The following is a 16,091-nucleotide window of genomic DNA, read 5'->3' on the forward strand; positions in this document are numbered from 1 at the left end:
GCAACTTTCTCCGGGGAGTCTTTATTGGCATTCCTTCAACATCTAGAGGTGTTAGGTGTCTCACTTTTAGTTCTCAAAGCATTTTGGGCACAAATCAATCATAACATTTACCCAACTACAATATAACTGTAAATTTACATATCTATCTCTTCCACTAACCTCGAATTTCAGGCAGGGACCCACTTTCATCTCTGCACCACTAGAACCTAGCACAATAATTAACACATAATTTGTACACAATAAATGCTTATTGAATAAGAGAAGAAATTATTAAAACTGAATAAATGAAAGAATGAAAAAGTGAATGTCTATAATGCAAATAAAACAGAATCCATATTTTAAAATATAATTATAGAGATAAGCACCAGAGAAATGATTTTGTTACACAAGTCTAATAGATAAAAGAAATATGCAATTTTTGAGTCTATATATTACCTAATGCAAAAAATAAGTATATTTATAGATGAGATATTTTTTGTGGGAATATATTCTATAGTTCAACTTCACCTGCATTTTAACTGCTTTAATCTCTAAGCTGAAAGGTCTTTTAAGGGTACTCAAGTCTTCTGTATAAAGTTGTTGAGTTTTAAAACTCCTGGTCATGAGATCTTCTTTTTAATCAAGTAATGAGATACCACTAGCACCAGATTTCTCATGAATAGACAATGTGGGGGCCTGTCTTCTGTGATTGCTTCCATAGGCTATCATCAGTGCAAGTTCTGTAAAATGTGGGTGCAGAGTATAAACTAATTCTAAATAATAGTAAGAGTACAAATGCAATGGACCTGTATCAAAAGGAGAAGGTATATCCCTCACCATTTCAACCTCTGGTTAAATGCCACAACAAGTCTTGCTTTGATCTTTTTTGTGACCTTTTCAAGCCCTAATTATTTTTTTAATGATCTATGAATTCAAATACATGTTTGTCATTGCCCTTCCTATGATGCATTACAGGGTATTAGCAAAGCAAAATAAATCTGATATTGAAGGTTTAATTGCACAGCTTTTGCATACACTTTAATAGGTAATGCAAAACCTTCTCAGCAGGTGCACTATGAGATTATGTGATTTTTCATGAATAATTCATTATTTTTTTAAAAGCACTTCTGCTAAGATACAATTTGCAATAATGTTTTTCAAGAGAGATCAGTGAAAATCTGAAGCTGTCATTGCCAATTTGTTTTGGTTCAGATTCAAAAGGTCACCCACTTGACACAATGGAAACTAGAAATGCCCTTTTATTTTTTTATATCAACATGGTATACTTCATATTTTCTAAAATATTTTTGAGATCTGAAACATAAGGACTTTTATACTATCCAATGAAAATTACTTAGAAAACATAAAATTTTATAAAAATTTCCCCATTAAATTAATTTCAATAGAATTCTCTAACAAGGCAGAAATCATCTCAGGATTTGATTTCCTGCCATAAAACATGTGGGAGAATTTGAGTAAAAATGCCATCTTACTCTACTATGGACCTGAAAGTCTGTAACTCAAATCATAGCCCTTATATAGACTATCATTAAAAATGTCAGTTTTTTTCTCTCAAAAAGAAATAAGCACTTCCCATAATACTATTTCATACCCAATATTATTGTATATAGGAGACAGGTAGATAATTACTTCATTTTTTAAAGATTTTATTTATTTATTTGAGAGAGAGAAAGACCAAGCAGGGGAGGGAGGAGGTGCAGAGGGAGAGGGAGAAGCAGAGTCCCTACTGAGCAGAGAGCCAGACCTAGGGCTTGATCCCAGGACCCTGATATCATTACCTGAGCCAAAGGTAGATGCTTAACTGACTGAGCCACCCAGAGGCACCCCAATAATTTCATTTTTAAGATGAAAAAAACTGATAGTATGAAAGGTTAAAAGTCATAAAATTAAGCTAAGATTCAGGAATAAAACACTTTTATTAAGTGCTATTATTGCCTAGGATAATAGGAACATTATTGCCATAGGCATTTTTCTTCATATAAAGCACATTTGAATTATAGGTAATAGACATCATGCTGCATGCAAATGCAATAAGGAATATAGCATATCAAATTTTAGAGTTAAAGGACAAAATAAATCAGAATTTAAGACAGGTTATAAATACATATTATTATTATTTATCCCCCCCAAATAAAATTTAGACGGACTATATTCTTTATCAACATTACACTGTGTTTCTTACCTAACATAAGAATATTTTTCTTAAAAAATACTTTATATCGGGATCCCTGGGTGGCTCAGTGGTTTAGCGCCTGCCTTCTGCCCAAAGCGTGATACTGGAGTCCCAGGGCCGAATCCCACATCAGGCTCCCTGCATGGAGCCTGCTTCTCCCTCTGCCTGTGTCTCTGCCTCTCTCTCTCTCTCTCTCTCTCTCTCTCTCTCTGTCTCTGTCTCTCGTGAATAAATAAAATCTTTTAAAAAAATACTTTATATCAATACTTTTATCTCCATCATTACTTAAAAACATTTTAAAAATTACCTAAGCTCTATTGTTTTTGGCTAAGCATAGAAGTTAGTATAGGTCACAGATCCAAAAAGGTAAAGAGCCCTTTCTGGGTTTTCAAGAGAGAAAGAGCAGACCTTCATTTTTGTCAGAATTAAAAGAAGAAGGAGGAAGAGGAAGAAGAGGAAGAGGAGGAGGAGGAGAGGGAGAAATAAACTGTTAGAACAGGTTTGGAAATAATGTTTGCTACAACTTTACCTGATTGCTTGATTAAGGCAAGAAATCCCTATGACTCGGAAAAGTTTTCAGAAGCTCTGCTGTTCTAGGGGTTGGGAGGCTGAAGTGGTTGCTAATACTGATAACTGGTGGAAGCAGCAGGGATCGAAACCAGATGTTTTTACCCAAGTTCTGCCTTAATTTCCTGTCATCAGCAACCTCAGATCATAGTGGTTATTTATCTAGGTCCTCCAAGAAGCGTTTCCTCCTCAGCTACCTTTGCTCCAGCTAGACCCCAAGACCTGACCTTTACTGCCCACCTGCTTGTACTAACTTACCTTTGTCTTATATTTTTCCTTAAGCTCTTCTTTCTGGTTTACTCCTTAATTCAGACAAGTGACATCTGAAACCACCCGTCAGGTGAAAATGAATGCCCTGGCAAGACCTCCCTCTGGTCCAGACCACCCAGACCATTTGAGCTAAACCCCCAAATTATGCCTGTGCAGATGGACCATGAAGTGATCCCCCAGAATGGCCAGAAATTACCTTTAGCTCATTATAATATTAATCTCTGCCCAAGGAGGAGCCTCAGTCTCATTTACATAGCATGCATTGTACATCTAAGCCTTAAGGCACATGTGTGACATTAAGCTGCCTCTATATACGATGACAAGGCTTCCCTATCTAAATATTCATCTTAACCCTAAACAAAAGGTACCCATTCATTTTCCTTCAGGAGTCAAGGCCTTGGACGCTATTCCCAGGGATCTCCCCTATTTGCTACAAATAGAGTTGCCTTTGTGGGACAATTCCACGGGGTGTATCTGGGACTCACCAAGGAGCAGACTCACGTTGGTTCACTTACACTTTCATTATCAGGTTCTCTATTTGATAACTTTGCTTTGTTATTCACTTCTCTTACAGCCTCAGAAAGAGAGGGTGCTCTTCCAACACTGACTCCCAAACTCACTGTCCCACTTCTGGGGCACCATGAAAGGTACAATAAATAAACTATGATTTGAAAGCAGGGTCTAGAGCTGTCCCTACCTCTTGTTTTCCAACATCTTCTATTCTGCTCCAGGGTACTCTTTCCTGTGTTTGATTCTTAAGATACATACAAGCAAACAAAAGCAACTACTCAAAAATATGTTTGCTAGATCCTCAACTTCCCGTTCATTTACTTCTCTTTTTACCCTTCCTGAATTCAGGCTTCTTGTTAAGAAATCTTTAAAGCTAAGAAAGAGACTTAAAACTCAACAATAAGAAAACAAACAACCCAATTAAAAAATAGACAAAAGAGTTCACCAGAGAAAATAAACAGATGGCAAATAGGCATATGAAAAGATGCTCAACACCATTTCTCATTAGAGAATTACAAACTAAAGCAACAATAATATACCACTAATACTCTATTAGAAGCTGGAATCTTAAAAAAGTGACCATACCAAATACTGCAAGGATGCAGAGCAACAGGGAATTTCATTTGTTGTTAGTGGGAATATAAAATGGGATAGCCTCTTTGGAAGACAGTTTGGCAGTATCTTACAAAGCTGAACGTAGCAACTTTATCACAAAGAAAACAGTCTGATTCAAACATGGCGGAGGATCTGAATAGACAATTTTCCAAAGAAGACATATAGTATATGAAAAGGTGCTCAACATTACTAAATGTAAGGGAAAGGAAAACCAAACTGCAATGAGATATCACTTCACACCTGTTAGAATGGCTAATATCACAAAGGCAAGAAATAACAAGTATTGATGAGAATGTGGAGGAAAAGGAACCCTCCTGGACTGGTGGTAATTTTATAATTTGGTGTGGCCACTACAGAAAACAATATGTAAATCCCTCAAAAAAATAAAAAAAACAGAGTGACTGGGTGCTGCAGTCGGTTAAGCATCCAACTCTTGGTTTCAGCTTAGGTTGTGATTTCAGGGCTGTGAGGTCATCCTGTGTCAGGCTCCTTACACAGCACAGAGTCCACTAAAAATTCTCTCTCCCTCTTGCTGCCCTTTATATATATTTATATTTATATTTATATTATATTTATATTTATATTATATTATATTTATATTATTTATATATATTTATATATATAAATCTTTTTAGAAAATGAAAAATAGAACTACCACATGATCAAGCAATTCCACTTGATAATCAGAGAAAATGAAAACACTAACTCAAAAAGATACATGCTCTCCTATGTTCATTATGAACAAGGGCCATATTAGGGAAGCAATCTAAGTATCCACTGATGAATACAGAGAATATGGTGTACATACACACACACACACACACACACACACACACACACACACTGAAATATTATTCAGCCATAAAAAAAGAATGAAATCTTGCCATTTGTGACAACATAGATGGACCTTGAGGGCATTATGCTAAGTGAAATAGTCAGACAGAGAAAGATAAATACCATATTATTTCACTTATATGTGGAAATCCCTCCACCAAAAAAATTAGCTCAGAGATGCAGAGAACAGATCAGTGGTCACTAGAGGCAGGGGTGGGGGTTGAGTAAAATGGGTGAAGGGGGTTAAAAATGCAAATGTCTCGCTATAAAATAAATAAGTTATGGGGATATAATGTACAGTGTGGTGAATATAGTTAATAATACTGTAGCGTATATTTGAAAGTTGCTAAGAAAGTAAATCTTAGAAGTCCTTATCACATACACAAAATTTTTTTGTAACTATGTATGGTGATGGATGTTAACTAGACTTATTGTGGTGACCATTTCACAATATATACAGATATCATTATATTGTAAACCTGAAACAAATATAACGTTCTATGCCAATTACAGCTAAACAATTTTTTAAAAAGCTAAACACAGTATTACCACACAATCCAGCAATAACATACCTGGTTACTTACTTAACTGATCTGAAAACACATCCACTCAAAAATGTGCACACAAATGTTTATATCAGTTTATTTCATAATTACTGAAACTTGTAGGTAACCAAGATGCTTTTCACTAAGTGAATGTAAGAAAAAGTCTGGTCCATATATACAATAGAATATTACTGAGTAATTTTTTTAAAAAAGAGCTAATAAGTCATGAAAAGTCATGGATGAATCTTAAACGTGTATTGCTATTTGAAAGAAGCCAGTCCGAAAAAGCTACACATATTATGATTTTATTTATGTGACAACATGGGAAAAACAAAATTACAGAGATGATAACCATATCAGCGGTTGCCAGAGGTTCAAGTGGGTGAGGAGCATTAATTAGGTGAAACTATTCAGTATGACATGGTAATGGCGAATACAAGATACTAAGTATTTGTTAAACCTATTTAAACTATTCAGCATAAAAAGTGAACCTTAATATACACAATTTTTTTGAAAAATCATTTAGGAAGTCAGGCGGTTCCAGAATAGAATGCTGATTGTGACCGAAGAACCTCACTGTATTACAAATGTGCGAAAAAAAAACTCACTGAAAGAGGAAAGAAGAGGCCAACTGAAGTAACTTTGGAAATGAATGAGTCAGGGAAACCTGGCTCCATTTAGAATGGTAAATTAGAGATAAGCAAAGAGTCTAGAATATCCATGTGGCAATGGATTAGAGCCTGAGACAACGGCAGGATCTGGTGTTTAGCTTACTATAGGAATAGATGGTTACACAAATAAATATTTTATGTGTACATACACAGGTTAGTGCACACACATAAGTATCCTTGCTCTGTCAGTGGAGGGGGCTTAGAAGCAATGACATGCTATTCACCTAGCCCCAGATCTTGTTTCCTAGGAAGCTGATACTACCAACATGTTTTTTATTTTTAATTATATTTTTGACTTTTTTATTTTAAAATTATATACAGATATGAAAAAATGAATAACATTTTAAGATAAACTCACTTATAACTACCACCCAGATCATAAAGATCATAAAGTAGAATTTTGCAAACCACCCAGAAGCTCCTCCATATAACCCCTGATCACAAGTTCATTTTCTCCCCAAATAAAACCACTATCCTGACATTTATAAAATTACTTCCTTCTGTTTTATTTTTAAAATATATTTTATTATGTATTATGTACATTGTTTATGCTTATTAAAAATATATAATATTTTTATCACCTACATATTGTTAAATTAATTAAACAAGGAGACCATCAGATCAAAATGACTTAAATGCCAAGGCCTATGAAAGTAGGCAAACCAAAATGCCTAAGTCTGTAAGTGCCTCATGACACTCATGAAATTAAAACCTAAGTACAACCAATCACAACCAACCAGCTATTGAATAATTTCCTTACTTTGCTTCCACCTTTTCTCTATAAAACTCTCAATCCATCACCTATTGATGGATTGCTCTAATTGCTTCCAGTTAAGCAGTGCCCAATTGGAATGGAGTTTTGATCAAATAAATTCTTAAAATTTTTAGTATGTCTCAATTTAGCTTTTAATAGTATGTATCCCTAGACATCATAGTTTAATCTTGGCCCCCTTTTTAAAAATTTGCTGTGCCTTTTAAGTCTTTTTTAATCTATTGTTCCTCCTTTTCCCCTTTCCGCCCTTATAATTTATCTATTAAAAAACCTGGGGCATTTGACCTGTAGAATATTCCGGTAGGTTCCCTTAGCAGTTTAGTTCTTTCAAGTTTGTTCCTTCAGCTTCCTCAGTGATCCCATGAGGTCCCTGACAACCCTGCATAAATCCTTTTCTGTTTAAACTGGCTAGAGTGAGTCCAAGTGCCTGTAGCTAAGAATACTGATTACAGTGAGAATAGCATTTTTATTACAAAGTTAATTTCATATATATAATTTTATACTTATGTAAAGTCAAATGTAGGATGAAGATTAAAGTTATCAGTGAGAGAATGCTTATTGAAATTTTTATTCCCCTAGGGAAAAACCAAACCCATATCACAAGGAATACTGTTTCATCTCAGTGTGTTAAAGTCGTGTTGACATTTAGATGCCAAATATTTCTAAAGGTGTTTGCCACTTATTAGAACTTCATATAGAAATCTCGGCCAATAGGATTAAAATAAGTAAAGATGTTTGTTAATGTGGATGAAAATTTCCAGACAGAGAAACATGTAATGAGTGACTTGAAGAAAAATTTAGATATATTTCCAACAAAATCCAAATTAGCTCTATCGTTTGAAAATAAGATTTAACCTTTAATAGGCATAAACAACATACATAATACTCCCTCAAATTAGAGGTAATCATTTGTCTTTATATTCAGGTTGAAATTCTTATATAATTTAAATAAAACCAAAAACAAAAGATTCAAAACATGGACAATGTCCTTAACAAAAAACAAAGTCTGTACGTATGAAATGACTTTAAGCGTAACTACTATTAGATGTAAAGTAGGAAAAACCAATCAAGCTTCAGAATTATGACTTGAAGGGAGCCAGGAAACAGCAAGGAAGATTATTTAAAAACATTCACTGTCATCATTCTAATCCAATACCTTTACTGACTATTCTGTAAACATAAAAGAAAAAAATCTGAGGGGAAAAAAAAAGCTGGATAATAATTTAATAAACTTACCACATATTTTATATCTTTTCCATTTTACCAGGCAAAGGTCCAGAAGCATAATTACTGTTTTAGTGAAATGTATCTTTGGCATTACCCAGAGTAGTTGAAAGTTCTCCAGTAACAGTGCCTAATAAAAAGATAAGAAAATAGTGCCAAGATATATATAATAGGAATGTATAGGTCATAATATCATGATAACAGAGACATTAGCAGAGATAATGCTAAAAATCTATATATCACATACATTATTAATTAACACTAAAAGTGATCTATTCCAAAATACCTTGCTCAGAACAAATAACTATTTGTATCCCAAGTACTTCCTTATTCTGTTATGTTTTACTTAATACCAAAATTCATTTACACAACAGCATATGTCTATAAAGCACTAAAAGCCTATAAAGGAATGGCCAGTGTGTGGCAGGCATGGTACTATTTGTACCAGTCCTATGTTTATATCAGATATTTCTAACTGATGACAATATACTCTTTCCCGAGGACCTGGGCAAAGACTCGGATTCTTTCTTAACTTAGTGTTCCAGATAGCTACTATTAAATGAACAAACACAGGTGATCCATGAGATAAAATATATTTGCCCTCCCTGGTCTGGAGTAAATAGGTAAGGAAAAAAGCTTGTATTATTCAGTAAAAGATAATTCAAGAAACAGCCAGTAATAAATAAGAATATGCATCATTGATAATTTCTAAGAATAATGCTTTATAATGGGAAAAGTTTTTAACTTAGATGTGAAAAGTCATTTCTTCAAGTGGTATGATAGTCGAATGATTTCAGTCCCTTGTCTTTCAAACCATATTGTCTAATCTTCTATACTACAGAGTGCTTATATCCATACTTATAAAAGGGATATTCCATAGAAAGTATTATACTTTGAATATCCTTTAGGATGCATGTTTCCGAAGAGAGCACATATGTGAAATAGACTAACCGTGTTGCATCAAATTTTGATATGTAAATGTATGCTTCTTTGGAAACAAAAAATCAACTTAAAAAATTATTGAACTTCTACTATTGGCAACAGAACTAAAGAAATTACTGTGTGGTGATTCAAAATATGTGCTCTGGAATCTTAACGCTTGGAGTCAAGTCCTGGCCCCACCTCTCACTAGCTGTGTGGTCCTGGGCAAGCAACTTCTCTAAAGTGTGAGTTTCCCCAACTATAAAATAGGGTAATAGGGGATCCCTGGGTGGCTCAGTGGTTTGGCACCTGCCTTTCCCCCAGGGTGTGATCCTGGAGTCCTGGGATCGAGTCCCACATTGGGTTCCCTGCATGGAGCCTGCTTCTCCCTCTGCCTGTGTTTGTGTGTGTGTGTGAGTGTGTGTGTGTGTGTGTGTGTGTGTCTTATGAATAAATAAATAAAATCTTTTTAAAAAGTAGGGTAGGGGATCCCTGGGTGGCTCAGCGGTTTAGTACCTGCCTTCGGCCCAGGGCATGATCCTGGAGTCCCGGGATCGAGTCCCATGTCAGGTTCCCTGCATGGAGCCTGCTTCTCCCTCTGCCTGTGTCTCTGCCTCTGTGTGTGTGTGTGTCTATCATGAATAAATAAAGAAAATCTTTTTAAAAAATAGGGTAAATATATTACCTATGTCACTGTATAAGCTAAAGAAATACAATATTGCAGCACAAACTACAGCATCTACCTCTAGTAAACACTCAACAATATCACTATTATGTTGTTCTTGTTATTATTATAAAAGTTACTATTATTATTATAATACAAAGACCAATAGGATTAATTATATTCAACTCTTGCTTCAAGAGTCTGGGAGCATGAGTAGGAGGAGTTTGGGAGGTGAAAGGAAGAAATAGAATACGTCTCAGAATAATACTGGTATAATACATAACAGAATAATATTGGAACATTGATACAAAAATTGTTATATCGATTCCACCTGAATTGTTGGAATACAAGAAAATAGGTAAAAGGATTAAGAAAGTCCTCACTGAGAAGATATAATTTGAGAAAAATCTGGAAAAATAGATGTACACGATTTTAGCAAATAGAAGGATCAACATGAGCAGAACCAGAAAGAAAGCAGAGGACATGTTTGGAGAGTAATGAGCCAAGATAATAGTAGGGAAAAATGTAGAAAAATAATTTAAAAGACACAGTGAGGGGCAGCCCAGGTGGCTCAGTGGTTTAGCACCACCATCAGTCCAGGGTGTGATCCTGGAGACCTGGGATCGAGTCCCACATTGGGCTCCCTGCATGGAGCCTGCCTCTCCCTCTACCTGTGTCTCTGCCTCTCTCTCTCTCTCTGTCTCTCATATGAATAATAAATAAAATATTTTTTTTAAAAAAGACACTGAGCCATATTTTGAAGGGCCAAGAATGCTGTGCTAAAAGACTGAATTTTTTATTGAAGTATAATTAATATGCAACGTTTTATTAGCTTCAGGCATACAATATATTGGCTAAATAATTCTATACATTACTGTAATGTCATTACAATATCATTGACTATATTCCCCACCCTGTACTTTTAATATCCATAGAAATTAATTTAGAAACTCAGCATGTAATCTGGACCTAGAAATCTGGTGTAATACTAAGCCAAAATCGAGTGCCTTTGTGAGGCAATGATGTCTCTATCCCCAAAACTTAAGAGGTCAATCAAGCATATTTTATTATTTCTTTACTTCAAATTATTTTAAAAAATATATTTTAATTAACATTTTAGAATTACAGAGAAAGTCTTCTTTCTAATAAATCTAATGTATTTCAGGATTTTCACAATGATACTCAAACCTGCTTTAATTCTCTCTAACAATAACCAATAAATACAAGCTATGTAAAAAAGTTCTCCAAAACTGATATTTTAAGCATATTAACAATACCTGGATAATAACCCATATTAATAGAAACATCTTAAATATAAAAAGATGATCTCCAAATATTTACTTACTTATTATAAAAGTTATTATTGAGCTTTAAATCCTATATTCAGCTAAAAAGTGGTAGGTTTGGTTTTATAACAACTAGAAAAATGTGTGTAAAAACTTCTCTCCAAACAAGGTTATCTATTTAAGGAAACAAGATACACATGTTTTACAAAAATAAAATAAAATACCATGTTAAGCGGCAAAATAAAGACAAAAGTAGAAGAAGCTAACTTTTTTTGAGAGCTACAAAATATGTATCTTGTAGCTCATCAAATCCACCCAGCAGGCCTGGTTTTGCAAGTAGAAGTTACCAATAATCCTTGCTCTTGCTAGCACAGAAGGCTGAGACTGGGCTATAGAGCTAGAAGTTCAAATGATAGTGCTGCCCCTTACAGGCTTTGTGATCTTAGATGATTAAGCCTCTAAGTCTCTTTCTTCATCCATTAAATCAGGAAAGTAACAGCACTTAATACTCAGAGATGTTGTGAAGGGAACTAAGGAAGTACATGTGAAATAATAATACCCTATGAGAGCATTTATACAAAGTGCTCTCTAAGGAATCCTAGTCCTAGAAAATTGCCTTGACCAGAAAAGTTCTATAGTCTTATAAAGACTGATGCTTGAAAAATCCTATATATATAATTTCTACATAAACTATTCTATCATTTGATAGATAATCTCCCAAAACTCACAAATAGAGAAAAATAGAAATAGATGTACAATATTTAATAAAAGTAAGAGATATCTTCAAACCCAAAATACAATATAAGAAGAAAGTAGACAGTCTAGCAATGCATTTAACAAAATGGTGGCTGTTATATCTCAGAGATTTCCAAAGGTAATAATTGGAAGAGTTTGCTCCACAGATCATGATGATGTTCATAGTTCACCTCACTCAGAGGTGACAGGATTAAATAAGGTGGGGAGGGGTGAATGAAAACAGGAAGATTGGTGGAAAGTCTAAAAAGGAACAGTTAAGTATGGAGGTCCCTACCATTACCTCCGTATCTCTAAATGAATAAGTGTAACACCACCACCGACCACCCTGAGAAACCAGCCTTTTCTGTATCTGTTGAATCAGAGAGGCTAGATTCTGAGACACCAGGCACCGTGGTGGATAGAAGGGCCGAGGAGCAAATATGTTGAAAATGGAGTTGCAATATACTATAAATCTCTGAAACAGGAAAAACTGAAATAGCATATTCAAGTTTAAATAAATTTCTCAAGATAATAAACTGAGAACAGTATGAGTACATAATTTTAAAACATCGAGGTAAATATTTTAAAATAGCTAAGAGTTGAAAGTGTTGCCAACAGGGATTAAAAGAGATGCAACAGAGGACTGCATTTTTAGTTGTACTACTTTTAACACTATTAGACTTTATTAAGTATTATGCATGTATTTTTTTTATTTAGAAAGTATTTAAAGATAGGGGGAGATCACAGGAGTCCCCAATCATGTCCTTACTCTCTAGCCTTCAGACATTAAAAATTTGATAAAGTGCACTTTCATTTTCTTTCTTTTTTTAAATTGTATAATTATATACATTAATTAAATTAATTACTTAAAATTGTATAATTTATCATTTTAAAAGTATAATTGACATATAACATTTTATTACTTTCAGGTGTACGACATAATGATTTGGTATCTGCATATATTGTGAAATGATCACCACAATAAATCTAGTTAACATCCATCACCATACGTAGTACAAAAAAAAATTTTTGTGTATGTGATGATGACTTCTAAGAACTACTATCTTAGCAACTTTCAAATATACAATACAGTATTATTAACTGTAGTCACCATACTGTACTTTATACCTTCATGACTTATTTATTTTATAACTGGAATTTCATACTTTTTGATCCCCTTTATGCCTTTCACCCTCCCCACACTGTCCCACCTCTGGCAACCACCAACCTGTTCTCTGTATCTATGAGCTTGGTTTTTGTACTTGTTTGTTTTGTTTAAATCCCACATACAGCACTTTTATTTTTTTAAGTGGCCCATGAGCACTTTAAGTGACTTCAAATTTAAAATCAGAAAAATACAAACTATGTTAAATATCACTAAACTCCTTAATGATGGCTGGTTTTTGAATACCCACATGCTGCACATTTTACCTACCCACTGTCCAAGTGATGGGCATTCAGGTTTATTTATCTCTACCCGGATAAGAAACATCCAGGGTCCTTCCAACTCAACTCCATGAACATCTCTACAAAGAAAATCCCCATGCATGTCCCCTCAATTCCCCTTAGATGTATCCTCAGAAGTAGTATGGTGGTTTTGCACTTACACTTCTATGAATTAGTCATGCTACATTGTTCTCTATTAACACCAGGAGTGCAATAGAGTTCTTATGCCTTTATGTCCCAGTTGCTAGTATCCATCTTGCTAACGTTTGCTAGTCTGGTGATTTAAAGTCATAGCTCAATGTTGCTTTAATTAGCATTTCTTATATTACTCATTTTCTGTACCATCTTGTCACAGCCTCCTAGTTTTCTAAGTTTGCTCTTCTCTAAATTTTGTGTTAATCTACTTTATCTTTTTTTCTAAGAGTGTATTTTTCTAGTTGATTTGCAAGAGACATTTGCATATTTTCAATATGAAACCCTAGTTATTATTGGATTTTGTAAATATCTTTGCACTTCTCATCAGTTAATTGTCCAAAGAATCACTATGGAATTATATGCAGCAGCTAGAAGCTACATTAGATGTACAAGTAACAATATGAACAAAAAGAAGACTCAGTTTTAAAAGAAATAGAATGAAAAATATAAGATAATATACTTACATTAATTAAGACTATATGGATATAAAACAATATGCTTTTGGAGGAACATATTCAAAGTAAAATATATAGATTAAAGATATTTAAATAGTTTTCAAAGAGGAGAAAATGAAAGTGAAGTATGAGAGAAAAAAGAGAAAGGAAAGAGAGAGGAAGTGTTGTAAGGACCAATGAAAAAAGTAAGCCATGGACTGAAAAATATAGTTAGTTTAATTAATTGCACTTAAATTTCTAAACAAAGTTGACCCATATAAAATGAAATCCAGAAATCTGATCAAAAGCTACATCAGGGGGCACCTGAGTGGCTCAGTCGTTTAAGCGTCTGCCTCCATCTCAGGTCATGATCCCAGAGTCTGGAGATGGAGCCCTAATCCCCGAGGGTATTATGCTGGGGCTGCCTGCTCAGCAGGGAGTCTGCTTCTCCTTCTCCCTCTGGTCCTCCCCCTCTCGTGCTCTCTCGCTCACTTGCTCGCTCACTCTCTCTCTCAAATAAGTAAAATATTAAAAAAAAAAGTCACATCAGTACAAAGGACCAACTCTACCTTAGGATACTTACAGATAAAAATGAAGATCCATAATTACTAGAATCAGAATTGAACATTTATTTTCAAATAGATTTTTTATCACTATATGAACACAGATTTCCTTTCAGTGAGTTTTTTAGATTTTTTTCCCTTTGTTCAAGGATTTTAAAGAACTATATAATAATTGAATTAGTAGTTCTTAATCCCCTAAGCTTGAAGGACTGGTGAAATTCCACAATTAAATACTTACATGTCTGACGAAGTGTTGCAGACATTTTATTTCATCACATAAGTATATCTTATTAAATCAATGCCAACCATCACCTATTATTACTGTAATTTCTAAATAACAGGACTATGGAAATTTATAGCATTAAGAGAGTATAAACTCAAAATAAAGAATACTTCTTAAATCAAGCACATTCAGGTTTTATGCAAAATATACATTATCTTTATTTTTCTCTCTGCATTATGAACTAGTGAAAATGTATTATGGTAGGACGACAATTAGGAAACACTGAACTAGAAAATATCAATACAATCAAACACTCCAGGAATGTAATTCTACATTATAGTCAGAGAAGGAAGGAAGATATAGCTTGCTTCTATATTAAGGATTATGCAAAATCCAAAGTATATGCCAAAAACAAATGCTGTATCTATCACTAATAATTAAGCAAAATAATCATTAACTTGAATATGTTAGAAAGCAATATAAAGTAAATTGAAATAAAATTAATTGAAATTAATATCTTAATATTTGCTCTTCAAAAAATTATTCTGAAATGAAACTTGTCAATATTCTGCTATTCTGCTAAATTGTTCTTTAAAAATGCCAGCAAAATTTCTAGAAAATGGGGCTTTGAGTGTGGGGCCACAGCATGGGGAATGTCCGGGACCCAGCTAGCTGAGATGCATGCTCTGCTGCACCAGGCTGGGCTGGTGTCTGCACTGCCTGTGGATTGCTTGTTCCAAAATGAGTAGTTGGACCAGACTGTCAAGTACTACACCCACCCTGGAAGAGATCCAGAAGCACAACCATAGCAAAAGCACTTGGCTGATCCATACCAATCCAAAATGTACGATTTGACCAAGCTTTTGGAGGAGCATCCTGGCGGGAAGAAGTCTTAAGGGAACAAACTGGAGGGGATGCTACTGAAAACTCTGAGTATGTCGGGCTTCTACAGACACTAGAGAAACGTCCAAAATATAAGTCACTCATCTGGATAGCAGATGGAAGATAAGCAAGCCTTTGGAAACTCTCATTACTGCTGTTGATTCTAATTCCAGGTGGTGGACAAATTGGGTGATCCCAGCCACCTCAGCACTGGTGGTTGCACTGATGTATCCCCTCTACACTGTCCAAGACAAACACATTCTCAGAAGCCAATGAAAGAAAAGACTGCTTTGGACCAGGGAGAAAGAAGCCGATGTTAACTGTTTCAATGGACAGAAGGAAACGGTCACCTGAAAAATAATTTTAATATTTTTTAAAATTGCAAAACATTCCTTACTATTTAATTCTTTAAAAATTACTTTTGTTGTTAAAGTGAATTGCTGGGAAAAATGCAGCTGTACCACTTATGAAAAAGTCTGTCAGATGGTGCCTAGATGGTACCTAGAATTTATAGTCTTTAACCTCTAGTTATTGACTCATTGGCATAGCCAGATGCAAAGT

General features: G+C 34.5%; 1 pseudogene; it reads left to right on the forward strand.

Annotated features, from left to right (window-relative positions):
• The window catches only part of LOC112915571 (cytochrome b5-like), a 173,546-nt pseudogene extending 157,740 nt beyond the window's left edge, over nucleotides 1-15,806 (forward strand).
• The last annotated feature ends 285 nt before the right edge of the window (nucleotides 15,807-16,091 follow it).

Source organism: Vulpes vulpes, chromosome 14 (assembly GCF_048418805.1).
Source record: "Vulpes vulpes isolate BD-2025 chromosome 14, VulVul3, whole genome shotgun sequence".
In the NCBI taxonomy this organism is placed as follows: Eukaryota; Metazoa; Chordata; class Mammalia; order Carnivora; family Canidae; genus Vulpes; species Vulpes vulpes.